We start from the raw sequence: 9,380 nt of genomic DNA on the forward strand, positions 1-9,380 counted from the left end.
AAGTCTATTTTATCTGAGATTAGAATTGCCACTCCTGCTCTTTTTGGTAGTTGTTAGCTTGATATATTTTTTTCCAACCTTTGACTTTTAAGAAATTCACATCTTCATTTCTAAGGTGTGTCTCTTGTAGACAGCATATTGATGGATCCTGTTTTTTATCCTAAAATGGATTATTTATTGAGGACATGAAACAAAAACTAAAAAGTTTGGAGCAACTACAGTAAATACTCTGCCCCTTTCCCTCCCTCACCCCGGTGCTATTACATGGTCCAAACAAAATAGATATATATTTCCTCTTTTGTTTGTTCTTGTTTGACTCTTGGTATTTCAAAGTCTTAGAGAATGAATCTTGAGCAGCATTGCAGAGACAACTCATTGAGGCACATATGAAGAAATAGAAGACAGAATAGTTTGGCACCTTAATCCAAAATGGCATGGCTAATTAGTAGAACATTGGGAATAGAGCATGAGTACTCGATATCTTGCCACTGCTAGGTGCTGTACTTTTCATTCTTTTTGTTAGTTTATTTTTTCTACTAGAAGTTGTGGATCATGTGATGAAAGCCTCAGAAATAACACATTGTAGCTGTCAACACCTATTCATTGACTAGTACATCGGTAACATGTGTGGGCCTTTCTATCACAATCAAATTACAACTGTGACTATTTATTAAGTGCCTCTTTGGCAAAACACTGTAGTTAGGCAAAAATTGTGCTTCTTATTGTCTTGGGCTTCCAATATAGATAAGAGAAAAAAGAAAAAGAAAACCTTACGGAGCACAGTTCTACTCTCATGCACGTGGGGTTGCAATGAGTCAGTCAGAATTGACTCAAGGGCAACTGAAAACAAAACAAAACAAAATCTCTGTTATAAAATCTCAGGGAAGGACTCTGATTGGTCTGTGTTCAGTCATGTGCCCAAACCTGGGCCAGTGATCATGAATGGGGGACTACAGTACCATGATTGGCCAGGCCCAGGTCATGTGTCCCCTTCTGTGGTCAGGGCATGGTCTTGGGATTAGTATCCTCACAGGAACAGGGGCACAGATCCCTCAAATGAAGCTGCTATTATCAGACAAATGCAGAAAGAGAGCCTCATTCTGGAGGTCCACTCAGACCAGCTGCAGAGATGCCCAGGCCTGTCCTCCACTCATGCCAAGCCCCCTTGGACTCTCAGATTGTTCTCCAAAACAAACCCAAGACTCAGTGTCTCAGAAGGAAGAAGGAAGAGGTGGTGGCTGTGGGGGGGAAATGTCTCCACAGGCTTCTTGACAAAGCCTGCTCTCCTGGGTGGGAGGAGTCCCCAGGCTGGCCAGTGGAGGGCGGACACATCTCCCTCTGGGACTGGGCAGCTCTCTGGCCCCTTTCCAGCACCTGGGCCCTGACGGTTGGTCTGGGGACAGCCAAAGCCACTCATGGTTTTGTGGGTCTGGGAGCCAGTCAGGTGGGGTGAAGCTAGGCTGCCAGAGAGAGAAGCTGGACTCCAAAGAGGCCCAGGGAGCAGGGGCTGGGTCTCTCTGCACAGGCAGGTGGAGAGGGCCCGTCAGGGATGGAAGGAGCCGGTCGGTGTTTTCCCAATGCTGCCCTGGACGCGGGTCATCTGGGCTGCACCCAGGGACTGCCAGGCATGGGTGTGGATGGGCACACTCACATGGTCACACACGTGCATGCAGACCAAACCCGCACACAGACCCATACAGGCATACATACAACACAGACCCAGACATACACACGGAGATACGCACATTCGCACACACACACGCGCGCAGATGTGCACACACAGACATACATTCACACCCACACAGGGACATGCACACACACACAGATACACACATGTTCACACACAGGGATACACACATTCACACCCACACAGGGACGTGCACACACAGATACACACATGCTCACACACAGGGATACACACATTCACACCCACACAGGGACGTGCACACACAGATACACACATGCTCACACACAGGGATACACACATTCACACCCACACAGGGACGTGCACACACAGATACACACATGCTCACACACAGGGATACACACATTCACACCCACACAGGGACATGCACACACAGATACACACGCAGAGACACACTTACACAGAGGTAGACACGTTCAGAGAGAGATGCACACACATAACACTCATACACATACCAAACCAAAACCAAACTCATTGCCGTCCAGTGGATTCCAACTCATAGCGACCCTATAGGACAGAGTAGAACTGCCCCATAGGAATTCCAAGAAGCACCTGGTGGATTCAAATTGCCGACCCTTTGGTTAGCAGCCATAGCACTTAACCACTACGCCACCAGGGTTTCCTCATACACATACATGCACAGAAATATATACACACCCAGAGAGAAACACAGAGACACCACTCATCTACTGGGAATCAGCCACACTCACACACACAGGTATTCAGGGAGACACACACACTAATACACACATAGCCAGACACACACAGAGATACTCAGACATACCCAGAGACATGCACATCGAGCAAGACATACACCTTCACACACACACACACACACACACACACGCCCATGGCCTTTCCCAGGTTGGGGGGCTTCTTCCAACCAGATCATCTGCTACCGGTGAAACCCTGCCTCTCAGGCCCTTGTGAACAGGCTCAGGACCGGCTGGTCCATACTGTGTCCATGAATAACATCTTTGGATCCATCCCTTGGTCCTCCAGCTTGTGCTTGCTCCTACCTCTGGGAGCCTCTGGACACTGCCCACAGACCCTGAACACCCCGCATCCGCCCCCAGGCCTCTACTACCACAACCCTGGCCGTTTCCCATTCTCCGAGACCCCTGGCTTCCTTCTGCCAAAATGCCCTTCCTCCTTCTGCATCAAATGGACCCCTGCTCATCTGTCAAAATCCACCTGAAATGTCCCCTCCCTGAACCCCTCCCACCCTGGGTCAGTACCACCCTGCATAAGCTGTCTGTCTGTCTCTCCTTCTCCTGTCCCACCACATGGGGCTCCACCCAGAGTAGACAGCACTACGGGGAGGCCCCAACATTGCGAAATAAAGGAAGGACTGAATTGTCACCATGGGCCGCCTGGAGGAGACCCTGGTAGGGAGGAGGGGCAGCCGCAGCCAGATTCAGGGGTGCCAGGGTATGACCCTCTCAGGGAGCCCCGGGTGGTGCAGACAGATTTACAAAGCGTCCTCAGCACCCCCAGCACACACGTTCAAACTCACACTGACACACATGAGCGTTGCCGCCTTGGTCCTGGACAGGGAGCCCAGGCTAACCCTACCCCCAGGCCACCATGACTCACACCCCTGCCTGCCGCTGTGGCCGGCCTGGGTGCACACAGCCTTCTTTCAGCCCCTTGGCCTCAAACACTGGCCCAGTCTTTCCTCCCGGCGCCTCCCTTCCCTGCCTGGCAGCTCAGCCCCATACTGAGGCCATGCTGAGGCCCTCCGGAGGTGGGGGCCAGGCCGAGAGCACAGGGCTCCCTGTCTCTCGTCACCCGGCTGCCATCCAAGCAGCCCTGAATGGTCCTCTTTTCACGGACCAGAGCCCGTCCAGGTGCATTCTGGGCAGCCCCTGCTCCTGCTATTGCCCGCCAGATTTCTGTCTGTCTGTCTCTCTGCCGGTGACAGAGCTACCCAGAGGGATGAGTCCCCTGAGGGGTGGGCTGCAGAGCCAGAGGGACCAGCAAGGGCAAGCCCCAGAAGCCCCCACAGTCCCTGCCAGGTTCTAGCCAGAGGCCTCCTCACAGGTGCTGAGACTCCTCTGACACACCCTCCTATCTGCTTCCCCACTACCCGGCATGGGTTATTATTATTCCCATTTTACAGAGGAGGAAACTGAGGCTCCAGGAAAGGTCGTCCAGCCGTAAAGTTGGGCTGCAGTGAGGCATGAATGAGGCACCTTGTAGAAGGGACTCCGCTCGCGGGCACCATGTGACAATGATCACAAACAAGTTCTTGGTTTTATACCCAGCACCTCTCCTTTGAGTAACGGATCTCATCCCTCTGGTCCCAGGGGCGGGAGCTCCCCAGGCTGGGCCAGTACCTTCTCCCCTTCCTGCCTGGACAACGTGCTTGGTCCCAGGGGTGGACCTGTGACCTGAGCGGGCCCATCAGGGTCTTCCTTGGGGTTTTCAAACTGGTAGGGAGGCGGGAGGTGACTCTTTTCCTCTCTGCAGGTGGGGCTTTGTAGGGTGCGACTCTGCACATATTGGGGAATGTCCTGCCACATGCACCTTCCTCCCTCCCACTCTGCAACGGGAGAGCCAACATGCAGACAAAAACAAAAAAACATGAGTCTGAACAGGGCTGGAATCCTGGTGCCAGGGCCCTGTGAGCGGCAGAATAATGGGCCCCCAAAGATGTCATGTTCTAGTCCCAGGAACCTGTGACTACATTTCCTTACGTGGCAAAAGGGGCTTTGCAGATGTACTTAAGGTCATGAACCTTAAAATAAGGAGGCTATCTTGGATTGGAGTCCCTGGGTGGTGCAAACCAACACTTTGGAGGTTTGAGGCCACCCAGAGGTGCCTCAGAAGAAAAGCCTGGCAATCTACTTCTGAAAAAATCAGCCACTGAAAACCCTATGGAGCGTAGTTCTACTCTGAAACACATGGGCTCGCCATGAGTTGGAATCGACTCAAGGGCAACTGATTTTTATCCTGGTTTATCCAGTCAGGCTCAAACTAATCCCCTGAGCCCTTCAAAGCAGAGAACTTTCTCTAGCTGGAATCAGAAGAAGAGAAAGTCAGAGGTATTCCAAAGATAAGGATTGAACCTGTCACTGAACTGGCTCTAAGATACAGAGACCCCCCGTTCAAGGATTGGAGAGAGGCCTCCAGGAGCCAGAAAGGAAATGAGACCCTGCTCCTACATCTTCAAGGAACTGCCAACACCCTGAATGAGCTTGGAAGCGGATTCTTCCAGAACCTCCCAATAAGAGCTCAGCTGGCCAAGACCGTGATTTCGATCTTGTAAAACCCGGAACAGAGAAAGCAGCCTAGCCAACCTGGATTTACAGAGCTATGAGATAAAAAATTTGTGTTGTTTTAAGCCGCTGGGTGTGTGGTGATAGGTTACACAGCTCTAGGAAAGAAAGAAAGTCATTTTGCCTCCCCTGGCTTGGCTACTTGAGCCAAAAACCTTCCATAAGTGGTTTTTGTCCCCCATGGCCAAAGACTTGGCTTGATGCCCTTCTATTATCTGTTTCCTTCACTGTCTACACAAACAGCCTGCCCCTCAGCTGGGGAGGCAATGGGGCATCGACCTGGGCAGCTCCTCTCCCCAGCCACTACCGCCCAGGCTTGGGGACAGCAAAGGGTGTGGAAGTCCCATCATGGGCCTCAAAGCCTTCAGAGTTTGAGGCAGTTTTCCCAGAGGGCTCGAGTGGCCCAGCTCCGCCCATTCCTCACTGAGCCGGTCCAGCCAAAAGCCTTCCTCCCCGCCTCCCTCAGGTCTGAGGTCTCTGGGATCTAGCCAGCGCCTGGGAACTTGGAGAAGTGAGGTGTCTGAGAACAGTCTGTGGTGGCCTGGTCAAAACTTGTAGAGGCTGGTAGGGTCAAAAGGCACAGAAGATCATGATTTGGAGAAAGATTTCTAGTAAGAGGATAGAAAAGTTTGGTGTGCACACAGGGGTCAACTAGGTAGGAAAAACTGGGAGACCCCAGGAGCAAAAATAGGGCAAAGGAATTGAGTTCCCAAGGGAGATAAAAAAGCTGGTTCACAAACAGGTGAGAAATGCCTGTACTCAACCTCACAGGAAATAAAGGGAGGCGGTGAGAGAAAGAGAGAGAGGGAGGGAAGGAGAGAGGGAGGAAGGGATCGAGAGAAAGGAAAGAGAAATGCCATTTTTCACCTAAAAAATCAGCACTTAAAAAAAAGATAATGTTCAATATTGACAAGGATACAGTAAGACAGATGCTCGTATTTTGCTGGTGGCAATGGGAATTGGTTTAATTCATTTGAAAAACACTTTGCTTATATTAACAGTCTTAAACTGTTGGTATGATTTGACATTGTTGTTGTTAGGTGCTCTTGAGTCCATTCAGACTCTTAGCGACCATATAGGACAGAGTAGAACTGCCCCACAGGGTTTCCAAGGAGTAGCTGGTAGATTTGAACTGCCAACCTTTTGGTCAGCAGCTGAGCTCTTAACCACTGCGTCACCAGGGCTCCATGATTTGGCATAGTAATTCTACTTTTGCCCAAAATAATAATAATGGTGATGATAATAATAAAGTCTTTATTCCTCAAGACACTTAAGTGGGAGGCAATGTCAGTGTCCAGCAATAGGGATCAATATTTCATGGAATACTGCGTAGCCCTTAAAGGTGAAAATGTGGATGACAGAATGTGGAATAAAAGTATCATGATACCGGCACAGTGAGTATGGTGGCAGGCCTGGCTTCAGGGGTCTGGCTTCACTCACCCCTGTGGTTGTGCTGATCAAGACAAGCTGGCCCTGGCTCCGTGTTCAGGGAGCTGGGAATCTGAGCTGCCTATAAAGACTCCTGGAGTCTAGGACAGAGCGGGGCTAGGCCTAAGGATGCTGGGCTCCATGGGTTTCCAGTGCCAGACTGGAAATGGCCAGGTTGGCCTTGCCCAGACCAGGGGCTGCAGGAACCTGGCCAGACCCTCCAAACATGGAAGCACCCTGTGGGCAGCAGTGTGAGGCCCAGAAGGGGGGACTTGGCTTGTCCTACTCTAAGCCTCCTTGCTGCCTGGGTTTAGATGGCTCGGAAAAGCAAGATGGCGAGAAGAAAGGCCGTTCTCGAGGTGGTGACCAGAGCATTGGTGTCAACGCCCATAACCCGTGACTATGTTATGGCGAAGGGAGTTAAGGTTCTAATCATCAGATACGGAGATTATCCTGGGTTATCTCGGTGGCCCAGTGTAACCACCAAAAACCATCAACATTCACAACGCACCCACGGAGTAGGCTTCAAGAAGCAACCCTTCGGGTGCTTGAGGAGATACGGAAATTGGTCGTGATGGAGATGGGAACGTCCGGTGTGTGCTCCACAAAGCTGTTGGGCCAAATGAATAAGGAACGTCCCATCCCACACCTTATCCACGCCGTCCAGAAAATGTAATGAGGATGAAGATCCACCACATAAGCTCTACGCATTGGTACCTGTTGCCACTGCTTTCAAAAACCTACGGGCAGTCAATGTGGTTGAAAACTAACAGCTGATTATCAAAGGACGTTACAAAACTGCAAACAGAAATGATACAAACATTGTAAAATAAATATATAAAAGACAACCCTGGGGGCGGGGAAACCTGTGAAGGGAAAAAAAAAGATTAAGAAATACAACCAAATGTGAGAGTGGCTGTCCATGGGTGGAGAGATTATGGCTGACTTTTTCCTCCCACTTTTTTTGAATAAGCATGCGTTATTGAGTTAGTTAGTAACTATGTTTGGCTGCACCAACAGAGGCCTAAAATAACAGTGGCTTAAACGAGATAGGTGAGGCATTGGCGGTTCAGTGGTAGAGTTCACAGGTTCTGGAAATTAGGGAATGGAGCCCTGATGGCGTAGTGGTTAAGTACTCGGCTGCTAACCGAAAGAGAGGTGGTTCGAACCCACCAGTGTCTCCACAGGAGAAAGGTGTGGCAGTCCGCTTCTGGAAAGATTTACAGCCTTGGAAATCCTATGGGGCAGTTCTACTCTGTCCTATAGGGTTCCTACGAGTTGGAGTCGACTGGATGGTAATGGGTTTGTTCTTTTGGGGAGGAATTAGGGTATGGACATTTTGGGGGCCGTTATTCTGCCGACCACTCCCTCTGAGCCCCCTCTCTCCTCTTGGCTGCTGTAGGGGGAGGGGAAGTGTGTAGGTAGACCTGTTTCCATGTGGGAGACCTGGGTTTGATCCCTGGCCGATGCACCTCACCCGCAGCCACCACCTGTCTGTCACTGGAAGCTTTCATGTTGCTATGTTACTGAACAGGTTTCACTGGAGCTTCCAGACTAAGACAGACTAGGAAGAAAGGCCTGGTGAGCTAGTTTTAAAAATCAGCCAGTGAAAACCCTATGGATCACAACACTCTGATCCAGTTGTGGGTGGGGTCGCCATGAGTCGGGGGCCTACTCAACCGCAGCTAACAGCAACAATGTCTAATGGGAGTCTCTGGGTAGTGCAAATGGTTAATGCACTCGGCTGCTAATGAAAGATTGGAGGTGCCACCCAGAGATGCCTCGGAAGAAAGACCTGGTGAGCTTCTTCTGAAAAATCAGCCACTGAAAACCTTACGGGCCACAGTTCTACTTGGACACATATGAAGTCCCCATGAGTCAGAGTTGACTTAATGGCAACTAATTTTTTTGGTTCTTTTTTTTAAAAATTGTGCTTTAAGTGAAAGTTTACAGCTCAAGTTAGTTTCTCATACAAAAATTTATACACACATTGTTATGTGACCTTAGTTGGTCTCCCTATACTGTGACAACACACTCCTCTTTCCACCCTGGATTTCCCGTGTTCATTCAACCAGTCTTTTAAAATTATATTTTATTGTGTTTTTGGTGAAGGTTTACATAGCAGTTCAGGTTTCCATTCAGTGATTTCCACACAAGTTGTTCAGTGACACTGGTTATATTCTTCACAATGCGTGAACATTCTCATTATTTCCCTTCTGGTTGTTCAGTTTCCATTAATCTAGTCTCTCTGCCCACTTACATTCTCATCTTTGTTTTAAAGTAATTGTTGACCATTTGGTGGCAACTATTTCTTTTAATGACTAATGATGTTAAGCAGTTTTTCATGTATTGTTCCTGTTTTACAGATGAGAAAACTGAGGCTGAGAGAGGCTAAGTGACTTTCCTAAGTCATACAACTGGGGGCTAGAGGAGCCAGCAATCCAGCCCAGGCAGACTTACTGCAAAGCCAAGCCTTGTCTAGAGAAGGGATTCAGGGGGGCTGGCCTAGAGCAGCACTGGGCATCTGCCTGGCATTCTGCTTACAACCTTATCTGAGGAACGACTTCCTTTGCTCATATTTCACACCTTGGATGCAAGAGGGCTTCATGGAAGAAGTGGCATTTGAGCCGAGTCCTGAAGGACAAGAAAGCTATTCGAGAGGCGACAAATGAAGGGAAGAACAACAGGACAGACTGGAGAACAGAGACCAGACAGGCTTTTCAGAAAGTTGCTGTCTTTCTTCACTCACTTCCTTTTCCATGTAATGAGCCTCAACTCTTTGTCTCCTGCTATTTTAAGTGCTTTACCTGAATTAACCCATGTAATTTGCACAACCACCAAAGCAGTGGTACTATTATTGTCGTGATTTTACAAAAGGCTGCTAAGATGGAGCAAGGGGAGGGAGACACCGGACCAAGGGCTGAACTTCGTGGCTTCTGGATCCCAGCACTTGCCTCTTTTCTCCG

The sequence above is a fragment of the Trichechus manatus genome, unplaced genomic scaffold (genome assembly GCF_000243295.1).
Source record: "Trichechus manatus latirostris isolate Lorelei unplaced genomic scaffold, TriManLat1.0 scaffold00249, whole genome shotgun sequence".
Taxonomy (NCBI): Eukaryota; Metazoa; Chordata; class Mammalia; order Sirenia; family Trichechidae; genus Trichechus; species Trichechus manatus.